Source organism: Eumetopias jubatus, unplaced genomic scaffold, assembly GCF_037043125.1.
Source record: "Eumetopias jubatus isolate StellerSeaLion01/CBP00866 unplaced genomic scaffold, mEumJub1_p1.0 scaffold_4, whole genome shotgun sequence".
In the NCBI taxonomy this organism is placed as follows: domain Eukaryota; kingdom Metazoa; phylum Chordata; class Mammalia; order Carnivora; family Otariidae; genus Eumetopias; species Eumetopias jubatus.
Window position 1 is genome coordinate 45,637,098 of NW_028274810.1, and position 12,508 is coordinate 45,649,605.

Sequence of the window (12,508 nt, forward strand, 5' to 3'; positions counted from 1 at the left end):
CAGGGAAGCCGGCTGCAGAGACGGAGCCGAGGTGCGGGCTCTCAGCTCGGGGTTGCCATAAACTGTGATCCGCGGCCCAGTCGGGCCACTGCTCCTCCAGCAGGGACCCAACAAGCGGCAGAGCTAGGGAGACTCCCCTTCCTCCCCGGGGAGGAGCGGCGCGGAAGCGCACCGCAGGGATCTGCTGGGTTTGGAGACTCCACACGGGGTTGGGGGCCAGAGATAGAAACACTCGGTCACAGCCCAGGTGAGCACAGAGTGCGGCCAGAGACGGCGGACATGGGAGTGACTGACTGCTTTTCTCTGGGGGTGCACTGAGGAGTGGGGCCCCGAGTTCTCGGCTCCTCCGGGCAGAGATTGGGAGGCCACCATTTTCACTCTAGTCCTCCAAAGCTGTACGGAAAGCTGGCAGGGAACAAAAGCTCCCGAGAGCAAACCCGAGCAGCTTGCTTAGCCGGGACAAACAAGGGCGGGGCAATTCCACCTCCAGCAAAGACATTTGGGAACCATGGCAACAGGCCCCTCCCCCAGAAGATCAGCACGAACAGCCAGCAAGCCAAGACCAAGTTTACCGATCAAGGAGAACAGGAGAACTCCAGCGCTAGGGGAATACTGCACATAGAATTCATGGCTTTTTTACCATAATTCATTAGTTTTTCAAAGTTAATATTTTTTAGCTGTTTTTTTTTGAATTTTTCTTTTTCCCTTTTTCAACCAACATCTTATCAATCCCTTTTTAAAAAAAATATTTTTTATTTTTCATTTTTAGAGTCATACTTTATCCCTTCATTGTAGTTACCCTTATTATTGGCATATAAATATAAGTTGTCCTCTCTTTAAAATTCTGAGATACAGTTTCTTCTAATGGATCAAAATATACCCTAAATCACTAGTAAACGGCTTTGTTCTAGTCTCCTGCCTGATCACATTCTCTCTCTTTTTTTTCTTTTCTTTTTTTTTAAATCTTCTTTTTTCAAACAACTTATCAATTCCTTTTATAAAATCTTTTATAATTTTCATCTTTACAGTCATTAGCCATCCCTTTATTGTATCAACCCTTATTTTGTACATATATAAGTCTTTCTTCCTTTTAAAATTTTAGGAGGCACTTTCTTCTAACAGACCAAAATAAGCCCAAAAATCTAGTGTGTGGCACTGATCTATGCACTAGCCTGATCACGTTTGATCATATTTTTTTTGTTTTGTTCTGTTTTTGTTTTTATCTCTTTCTTTCTTTTTTTTTCTCTTTCTTTTTTCTTTCTCTTTCTTTTCCCCTGGTTTCAGGTCTTTTCTGATTTGTATAGAGTATATTTGCTGGAGATGTTGTTAACCTGTTAGCATTTTGTTCTCTCATTCATCTATTCTCCTCTGGACAAAATGACAAGACAAAAAAAAATCACCTCAGCAAAAAGAACAAGAGGTAGTACCCTCAGCCAGGGACCTACTCAATACGGACATTAGTACTATGTCGGACCTAGAGCTCAGAATCATGACTTTAAAGATACTAGCTCTGCTTGAAAAAAGTGTGGAAGTTATTAGAGAAACACTTTCTGGAGAAATAAAGAACTAAAATCTAACCAAGTCGAAATCAAAAAGGCTATTAATGAGGTGCAATCAAAAATGGGGGCACTAACTGCTAGGATAAATGAGGCAGAAGACAGAATCAGCGATATAGAAGACCAAATGATGGAAAATAAAGAGGCTGAGAAAAAGAGAGATAAACAACTACTGGATCACGAGGGCAGAATTCGAGAGATAAGCGATACGATAAGACAAAACAACATTAGAATAATTGGGGTCCCAGAAGAAGAAGAAAGAGAGAGAGGGGCAGAAGGTATATTGGAGCAAATTATAGCAGAGAACTTCCCTAATGTGGGGAAGGAAACAGGCATCAAAATCCAGGAGGCACAGAGAACCCCCTCAAAATCAATAAAAATAGGTCAACACCTCGACATCTAATAGTAAAACTTACGAGTCTCAGAGACAAAGAGAATATCCTGAAAGCAGCTCCGGAGAAGAGATATGTAACCTACAATGGTAGAAACATTAAATTGGCAACAGACCTATCCACAGAGACCTGGCAGGCCAGAAAGGACTGGCATGATATCTTCAGAGCACTAAATGAGAAAAATATGCAGCCAAGAATACTATATCCAGCTGGGCTCTCATTGAAAATAGAAGGAGAGATAAAAAGCTTCCAGGACAAACAAAAACTAAAGGAATTTGCAAACACGAAACCAGCCCTCCAAGAAATATTGAAAGGGGTCCTCTAAGCAAAGAGAGAGCCTAAAAGCAGCATAGATAAGAAAGGAACACAGACAATATACAGTAACAGTCACCTTACAGGCAATACAATGGCATTAAATTCATATATTTCAATAGTTACCCTGAATGTAAATGGGCTAAATGCCCCAATCAAAAGACACAGGCTATCAGATTGGATTAAAAAACAAGACCCATCATATGCTGTCTGCAAGAGACTCATTTTAGACCCAAAGACACCCACACATTGAAAGTGAGGGGGTGGAAAACCATTTACGATGCTAATGGACACCAAAAGAAAGCTGGGGTGGTAATCCTTATATCAGACAACTTAGATTTTAAAACAAAGACTGTAATAAGAGATGAAGAAGGACACTATATCGTACTTAAAGTGTCTATAGAACAAGAAGATCTAACGATTATAAATATCTATGCTCGTAACATGGGAGCAGCCAATTATATAAGGCAATTAATAACAAAAGCAAAGAAACACATTGACAACAATACAATAATAGTGGGGGACTTTAACACCCCCTGACTGAAATGGACAAATCATCTAAGCAAAAGATCAACAAGGAAATAAAGACTTTACATGACACACTGGACCAAGTGGACTTCACAGACATATTCAGAACATTCCATCCCAAAGCAACGGAATACACATTCTTCTCTAGTGCCCATGGAACATTCTCCAGAATTGATCACATCCTAGGTCACAAATCAGGTCTCAACCGGTACCAAGAGATTGGGATTATTCCCTGCATATTTTCAGACCACAATGCTTTGAAACTAGAACTCAATCACAAGAGGAAAGTCAGAAAGAACTCAAATACATGGAGGCTAAAGAGCATCCTATAAAGAATGAATGGATCAACCAGAAAATGAAAGAAGAATTAAAAAAATTCATGGAAACCAATGAAAATGAAAACACAACTGTTCAAAATCTTTGGGATACAGCAAAGGCAGTCCTGAGAGGAAAGTATATAGCAATACAAGCCTTTCTCAAGAAACAAGAAAGGTCTCAAACACACAACCTAACCCTACACCTAAAGGAGCTGGAGAAAGAACAGCAAATAAAGCCTAAACCCAGTAGGAGAAGAGAAATAATAAAGATCAGAGCAGAAATCAATGAACTAGAAACCAAAAGAACAGTAGAACAGATCAACGAAACTAGGAGCTGGTTCTTTGAAAGAATTTACAAGATTGATAAACCCTTGGCCAGACTTATTAAAAAGAAAAGAGAAATGACCCAAATCAACAAAATCATGAATGAAAGAGGAGAGATCACAACCAACACCAAAGAAATACAAACAATTATAAGAACATATTATGAGCAACTCTATGCCAGCAAATTAGATAACCTGGAAGAAATGGGTGCATTCCTAGAGATGTATCAACTATCAAATTTGAACCAGGAAGAAATAGAAAACCTGAACAGACCTATAACCACTAAGGAAATTGAAGCAGTCATCAAAAATCTCCCAACAAACAAAAGCCCATGGCCAGATGGCTTCCCAGGGGAATTCAATCAGACATTTAATGAAGAATTAATACCTATTTTCCTGAAACTGTTCCAAAAAATAGAAATGGAAGGAAAACTTCCAAACTCATTTTATGAGGCCCCCATTACCTTGATCCCAAAACCAGACAAAGACCCCAACAAAAAGGAGAATTACAGACCAAATCCTTGATGAACATGGATGCAAAAGTTCTCACCAAAACACTAGCCAATAGGATACAACAGTACATTAGAAGGATTATTCACCATGACCAAGTGGGATTTATCCCTTGCCTGCAAGGTTGGTTCAACATCCACAAATCAATCAACGTGATACAATACATTAACAAAAGAAAGAACAAGAATCACATGATCTTCTCAATAGATGCAGAAAAAGCATTTGACAAAGTACAGCATCCTTTCTTGATCAAAACTCTTCAGAGTATAGGGATAGAGGGTACATACCTCAATATCATAAAAGCCATCTACGAAAAACCTACAGCGAATATCATTCTCAATGGGGAAAAGCTGAGAGCTTTCCCCCTAAGGTCAGGAACGCGGCAGGGATGTCCACTATCACCACTGCTATTCAACATACTATTAGAAGTCCTAGCTACAGCAATCAGACAACAAAAAGAAATCAAAGGCATCCAAATTGGCAAAGAGGAAGTCAAACTCTCACTCTTTGCAGATGATATGATACTGTATGTGGAAAACCCAAAAGACTCCACCCCAAAACTGCTAGAACTCATTCAGGAATTCAGTAAAGTGGCAGGATATAAAATCAATGCACAGAAATCGGTGGCATTCCTATACACCAACAACAAGACAGAAGAGAGACAAAACCAGGAGTCGATCCCATTTTCAATTTCACCCAAAACCATAAGATACCTAGGAATAAATTTAACCAAAGAAGCAAAAGATCTGTACTCAGAAAACTATAAAATACTCGTGAAAGAAATTGAAGAAGACACAAAGAAATGGAAAAATTTTCCATGCTCATGGATTGGAAAACAAACATTGTGAAGATGTCAATGCAACCTAGAGCAATCTACACATTCAATGCAATCCCCATCACAATACCATCCACTTTTTTCAAAGAAATGGAAACAAATAATCCTAAAATTTGTATGGAACCAGAAGAGACCCCGAATAGCCAGATGAATCTTGAAAAAGAAAAGCAAAGCTGGCGGCATCACAATTCCGGACTTCCAGCTCTATTACAAAGCTGTCATCATCAAGACAGTATGGTACTGGCGCAAAAACAGACACATAGATCAACGGAACAGAATCGAGAGCCCAGAAATGGACCCTCAACTCTATGGTCAACTAATCTTTGACAAAGCAGGAAAGAATGTCCAATGGAAAAAAGACAATCTCTTCAACAAATGGTGTTGGGAAAATTGGACAGCCACATGCAGAAGAATGAAACTGGAACACTTCCTTACGCCACACACAAAAATAGACTCCAAATGGTTGAAAGACCTAAACGTGAGACAGGAGTCCATCAAAATCCTAAAGGAGAACACAGGTAGCAACCTCTTCGACCTCAGCCACAGCAACTTCTTCCTAGAAACATTGCCAAAGGCAAGGGAAGCAAGGGAAAAAATGAACTATTGGTACCTCATCAAGATAAAAAGCTTTTGCACAGCAAAAGAAACAGTCCACAAAACCAAAAGACAACCGACAGAATGGGAGAAAATATTTGCAAATGACATGTCAGATAAAGGGCTAGGATCCAAAATCTATAAAGAACTCATCAAACTCAACACCCAAAGAACAAATAATCCAATCAAGAAATGGGCTGAAGACATGAACAGACATTTTTCCAAAGAAGACATCCAAATGGCCAACAGACACTTGAAAAAGTGCTCAACATCGCTTGGCATCAGGGAAATCCAAATCAAAAAAACCTCAATGAGATACCACCTCACACCAGTCAGAATGGCTAAAATTAAAAGTCAGGAAATGACAGATGTTGGCGGGGATGTGGAGAAAGGGGAACCCTCCTACACTGTTGGTGGGAATGCAAGCTGATGCAACCACTCTGGAAAACAGTATGGAGGTTCCTCAAACAGTTGAAAATAGAGCTACCGTACGATCCAGCAATTGCACTACCTGGTATTTACAGCAAAGATACAAATGTAGGGATCTGAAGGGGTATGTGCACCCCAATGTTTATAGCAGGAATGTCCACAATAGCCAAACTGTGGAAAGAGCCAAGATGTCCATTGACAGAAGAATGCATAAAGAAGATGTGGTACATATACACAATGGAATATTATGCAGCCACCAAAAGGAATGAGATCTTACCATTTGCAACGACTTGGATGGAACTGGAGGGTGTTATGCTGAGTGAAATAAGTCAATCAGAGAAAGACATGTATCATATGACCTCACTGATATGAGGAATTCTTAATCTCAGGAAACAAACTGAGGGTTGCTGGAGTGGTGGGGGTGGGAGGGATGGGGTGGCTGGGTGATAGACATTGGGGAGGGTATGTGCTATGGTGAGCGCTGGGAATTGTGCAAGACTGTTGAATCACAGATCTGTACTTCTGAAACAAATAATGCAATAAATGTTAAGAAAATAAAAGAAGAAGATAGCAGGAGGGGAAGAATGAAGGGGAGTAAGTCGGGGGGGGAAGAGGAACCATGAGAGACGATGGACTCTGAAAAACAAACTGAGGGTTCTCGAGGGGAGGGGGGTCAGGGGATGGGTCAGCCTGGTGATGGGTATTAATGAGGGCACATTTTGCGTTGAACACTGGGTGTTATACACAAACAATCATGGAACACTCTATCAAGAAATAGTGATGTTATATATGGTGACTAACATAACAATAAAAAAATTAAAAAAAAACTTTAAGGAAATAAACTGTATTAAACTTAGTTTAATAAGTATACCTGACATATATGTCAGTATTATTATTATGATGAAAGGAATGGTGTTCAAATATGGTCTGGTAACTAGGTACCTTTTACTGACTGAAGGATAAGCACCAAAAAGTTTTTCCCATTAAGTAGTTGTTTTATAAGCATAGAAAATGAACCAGAGTTCCTTATTGATAATAGTAATTACTATATATATTACACTTAACGGATATTTTTATTTACCAGTTGACTCATCAAAAGGTCCAAGTGGAGTGTCTTTAATTTTCTGGTTGTATTTAAACATATATTTATACATTCTGCTCTTTCTTCCTAGAAAGGCTCCCTTCTCTTTCTCTGCCTTCCAATAACCAGTCTCAAGGTCAAGCTCATGTTCTTCATGAGAAGTTCCTACAAATACTTCACCATACTGATCACTTCTTTCTCTGAATGTTTATACTATTTATCCTCACAACTTAATCTTTCCATCAATAGTGGGTAAACCACTATTATACAAAATTGTAAACTTTTTTTTTCATGCACTAAACTTGTGCCAGTGAAGTGTAAGAAGTTTGGAATTCCAACAAAAATAATTTTTCACTGAACATAATCATAATTAAAATAGTCAAACCTTATCATTTAAAATTCCAGAGATTCTAAAAGCAAAGGCCCTTACTGTCCTTGCTTACTGAATGCTTTCCTATAATATGACTTTAACTTATTTGACTTCGCACCCCCGGTATTCTTCATATTATGAAAGTCATTGATAGCAATGAAGAAAATAAAGGCCATATCAAGAGGAACCAAATGTCCCATGGGAGAGAAGTAGAATAAAGTAAATTCTGAAAGGAATAAAATGGTAATCAATGTCAGTTGAAATTGTCAAAATTAAATATAGTGTCTTCTACCTGGTAGATGTTCAATAAATACCTATACTTTTAAATTAAGATTTTCTTTGCTTTAAGTGATATCTCAATTTCTATGACTTCTTTATTGTCTTACTCAAATGTATGCTTATACTAATGTTTTCCTCAGGATTCATCGTTTATTTAAAGCCACAATTTTCTCTTCTGTATACCTTCATCTAACCTTTATTTCTAAGATTTACAGAAAGAAGAACCATGAGACTATACTAGGATAATATCCATTTCCATTTATTGGAAAATCTGTAGTAGTGAAACTTTAGAGGAAAATGATTTTTTTATTTTTAATTTTTAGTTTTTTAATTAAAATGTTTTAAGTTTTTATTTTAATCTCAGTTAACATACAGTGCTATATTGGTTTCAGGTGTACAGTATAGTGATTCCACAATCCTATACATTACTCAGTGTTCATCACAAGTGCACTCCTAGATCCCCATCACCTATTTAACCCATCCACCCACCTACCTCCCCTCTGGTAACCATCAGTTTGTTCTCTTTAGTCAAGAGTCTGTTTCTTGGTTTCTCTGTCTCTCTCTTTCCCTTTGCTCATTTGTTTTGTTTCTTAAATTCCACATGTGAGAGAAATCATATGGTATTTGTCTTTCTCTGACTGATTATTTTGTTTAGCATTATACTCTCTAGCGCCATCCATGTCTTGCACTGTTGGTAGGAATGCAAACCGGTATAGCCACTGTGGAAAACAGTATGAAGTTTCCTCAAAAAGTTAAAAACAGAAATACCCTATGATCCAGTAATTGCACGACCAGATATTTACCTTAAAAATACAAAAACACTAATGCAAAAGGATACATGCACCTCTATGTTTATAGCAGTATTCTTTTTAAAAAAGTAGTCTACCTTTTGTCCACATTTCCTCACCTCCTATTCATTCCTCAGCCCATTACAACCTGACTTCAGACCTCGCCACCTTCATAAAATTTCGGTGGAAAATGATATCAAAGACCTCCTAATTGCCCATTCCAACAGGTAATTTTTAGTTTTTTTCCTTATTTTAATGTTTATTTTACTATTTATCTGCTCCTTAAGTTTCTATCCTCCCTTAGGTTGACTGACATCGCAGTCTTTGAGTTTGCTCCCTACCTCTCTGCCAACTTACTATTATTCCTCTATAGAGGTGACTCTCTCTGTTCATCTCTTAAGTGTTTCTTAAGTGTTGCTTTTTTCCCACTGACAAGTATTTCCTAGCTTTTCTTTTTGCTCTCCTTTTGTCTGCTCTAATTCTTTTGTATTAAGTTAATACATGCAAAACAATTAGCACAATACTTGGTATATAACAGTAAGTATTCAATAAGTGGCAGCTATTAGCTCTTTTGCAGTGTACAGTCTCTGGTTGATTCCATCTACTACTACTACTACTACTACCACTACTACTACTACTACTACCACTACTACTACTACCACTACTACCACTACTACTACCACTACTACTACTACTACTACCACTACTACTACTACCACTACTACCACTACTACTACCACTACTACTACTACTACTACTACCACTACTACTACTACCACTACTACCACTACTACTACCACTACTACCACTACTACTACTACCACTACTACCACTACTACTACCACTACTACTACTACTACTACTACTACTACTACACACACACACCTCTCCAGTTGCATGTGCTTTTTCCAGACTTCCTCTAACACAAGATCTACCTCCTTTGGCAACTGTTCGTCCTGTTACGTATTTCTACTCTATTTCCCGCTGCTTTTTCCCTGGGAAGATAGAGTCCCCTACATTGATCTCTGTCACTTATACTTTAATTCTTATTAATGTGAATGAAGCATTAGAAGGCAAAGGGAACTAATAGTTCTTGAATGTGTACATTGAGGATATCTATGAGCTAAATGAGAATATCTGTTTCAGGTAATGCTTATAGCAATCTCATGGAATTTTATTAACAGCTTCACCTTAAAAATAAGAATAATGGAATTCAGAATTATACAGCTTGTGAGGAAAACACCAAAGTTTAAATTCAGGTCTTTGGAAGTCCAAAGACCATGCTATTCCATGTTGTTTTACTTCTGATGTGTGTTATTTTTTGTGGCCAGTTAGCAATTCCTTGCCATCTTATACAGTTGTGCAGAAGATATAGCTCTTGATAGATGTTACTCTTCAAAGATTTTCAGAAATGTTCATATAGCTAGTATATCAGTAAGAATGATCCTGGCTATACAGTAATGTCCACAATGGCCAAATGATGGAAAGAGCCCAGGTGAATGGATAAAGAAGATGTGGTATATATATATACAATGGAATACTACTCAGCCATCAAAAAAAAAATGAAATCTTGCTATTCGCAATGACGTGGATGGAACTACAGGGTATGTTAAGTTAAATACGTCAATCAGAGAAAGGCAATTATATGATCTCACTCATATGTGAAATTTAAGAAACAAAACAGAGGATCATAGGGGAAGAGAGGAAAAAATAAAATAAGATGAAACCAGAGAGAGACAAACCATACGAGACTCTTAATCATAGGAAACATAGGAAACAAACAAGATGAGGGTTGCCAGAGGGAAGGGGGGTAGGAGGAAGGGGTAACTGGGTGATGGACATTAAGGAGGGCATGTGATGTGATGAGCACTGGTTTTATATAAGACTGATGAATCACTGACCTGTACCACTGAAACCAATAATACATTATATGTTAATTTAAAAAAAGAGAGGTTTTCCCAAATCGAAAAAAAAAAAAAAAAGAATGCTCCTGGCTATGTAATTGTTTAGAGTTGACTGAAAAACAAATGAAGTAAAATTTATTCTAAGTAGGAGTTTTTATTAGGGATCTTAAAGAATCTTATGTACTATGGAAGGAAGTTTAGAATTTTTCTTAAAATTTTTCCTTTTAGGAACTCACCAAGAGATTTTAAGTAGTAGTAAGGTATGTTCTGATTTGCATCTTAAAATGACACTTCTAGTAATAGTATATAAAATGGATTGAAGAGGGAGCAAGACTGGAAGCAGGGTAATCAGCAAGGGCCTACAGTAAGTTAAAAAGAGAGAGCTAAGGATCAAATAAGCTGAGGTAGTAGTAGTGGCTTGGAAATGAAGAAGGGGTCTCAGACATAATGAAGATGGTAGAGTAATATGACTTGGCATATAAGAGGACAGGGCATAGTGAGAGATGATGAGAAATTGTGAATAAGTGATGACTTTAAAAGAGGAAACCTCTTAAGGGAGATGAGCGTGAAGATAAAACTTTGTCCACTTCATGAATTTAGGAAGTGGGAACATTACCTACAGTTTCTCCTCCCAGATTAAACACTTATAATAGCCAGTTTCTTCCAATTCCCCTTGGCAGTTCACTTTGTTCTCACCCAGCACCACAAGCTGTTTTGATTGAGGCCAATCCTTCAACCAAGATGCGAACATAATTCTCAAATTCAAACAACTACCACAAACTATGCTAATTAAAGAAACCAATAATTGCTTGTCCATTTGTATTGAAGCTTGTATTACTTAGAAAACATTTCAGATAGTAGCTTTTGCTTTAGATTTAATAAGCACTTCTTTTGACTTTATGCTCTATTTTCTGCAAAATTTTCTATTTTTAAATATATACACTCACTTCTTGACATGCACCACAAATGTTAGGTTAGAACTCTCTATCATGTAGTCACAGAGTTTTTCACTAATAACATTCACTGAATATTTTTGTAATGGCTTTTTTTTTTACCTGACATACCTCTAATTAAATATTTGAGTACAAAAACTTATTGGAAAATAGTTTCTTCAGGCTGTCACAGAAATGAGGTTCTCTTATGTGATCTTTCTCTTATTATCTCAGGTTAAAATTAAATTTGGTCTGAAAATTACTTAGAAAATGATTCCACAAGATAATATTATCAAAGAAATTAAAAGGAAGCTCCATATTCTTAAGTTGTAGAAATAGAGCTGAAGGATATATTAACTTATATACATATAAAAAAAGAATTCATCAATTATAAAAATGTATCACTTCTCAGGAAATGATGAGAACATAAGTAGAAAAGCTGATGAATGAAGAAGAGTAATGAGAAGCAGCGAGGTCAGGGCTGGAGATACAAGTGGTGTGTATCATTTTATGAAAGTAATAATTGAAGCCAGGAGATAACATCACTTCCGTAAGGTAAGAGGAGACATTTATGGGATATTTACTGCTAAAAAGTGATAAGAAAGGGAGCCAGCAAAGAAAAAAGTCATCTAAGAAAGAAAAAGATAACAAAGGAATGCTTATTAAGGAAGTCCGTGGAAGAGATAGTTTTAAGAAAAGAGGGACAACATTTTCTAAGCCTTCCAGCTAATCATCATCTTGCTGTGCTATTTTCTTCTTTATAGATATACTTTTTTTTTTTTTGCAACATTTCTTTATGTGAGGGCCTTATTTTAAAATCTCTGGCTGAGAAAACAGCTTTCAACATTTACTATGTTATGAATATATCATGTTCTATGCATTTCAAAAGCCATAATCTTTTTTTTCTTATGAGATTTACTTATAGAGCTTGCCAAAGGCCCAACATTTGTCACTATATTCTGACTGCAGAAACTTGAAAACTGTAGTACCAGTTAGGCTTCCTCTCACTGACATTCCTCCCCACACTGCAGACACCCTGGACATCAGAACCATGGGGGGCAAGTAGCACCTGACAACCGGTTTTCTCATGACTTTTGTTCTCCAGCCCAAGTCACCTGTTCCTCCATCTTTGGCTCCTCTGCCAAAGCATTTTGAAAACAAGTGATTTGCCTCCACTTGAAAAATCAACTTATTTTTTTTTTAAAAGACTTATTTATTTGAGAGAGAGAGAGAGATAGAGATAGAGAGTGGGGTCGAGGGGAAAGGCAGAGGGAGAGGCAGAGAGAAACTCTAAGCAGACTCCGTGCAAAGCTGGAGGTGGGGCTTGACCTCAGCACCTTGAGGTCATGACCCTGAGA

At 37.5% G+C, this 12,508-nt stretch overlaps 1 protein-coding gene across 1 annotated transcript in view; it reads right to left on the reverse strand.

The window, feature by feature from the left end:
* The window catches only part of TNNI3K (TNNI3 interacting kinase), a 314,577-nt gene that overhangs the window by 203,858 nt on the left and 98,211 nt on the right, over window positions 1–12,508 (reverse strand). The window lies entirely within an intron of this gene.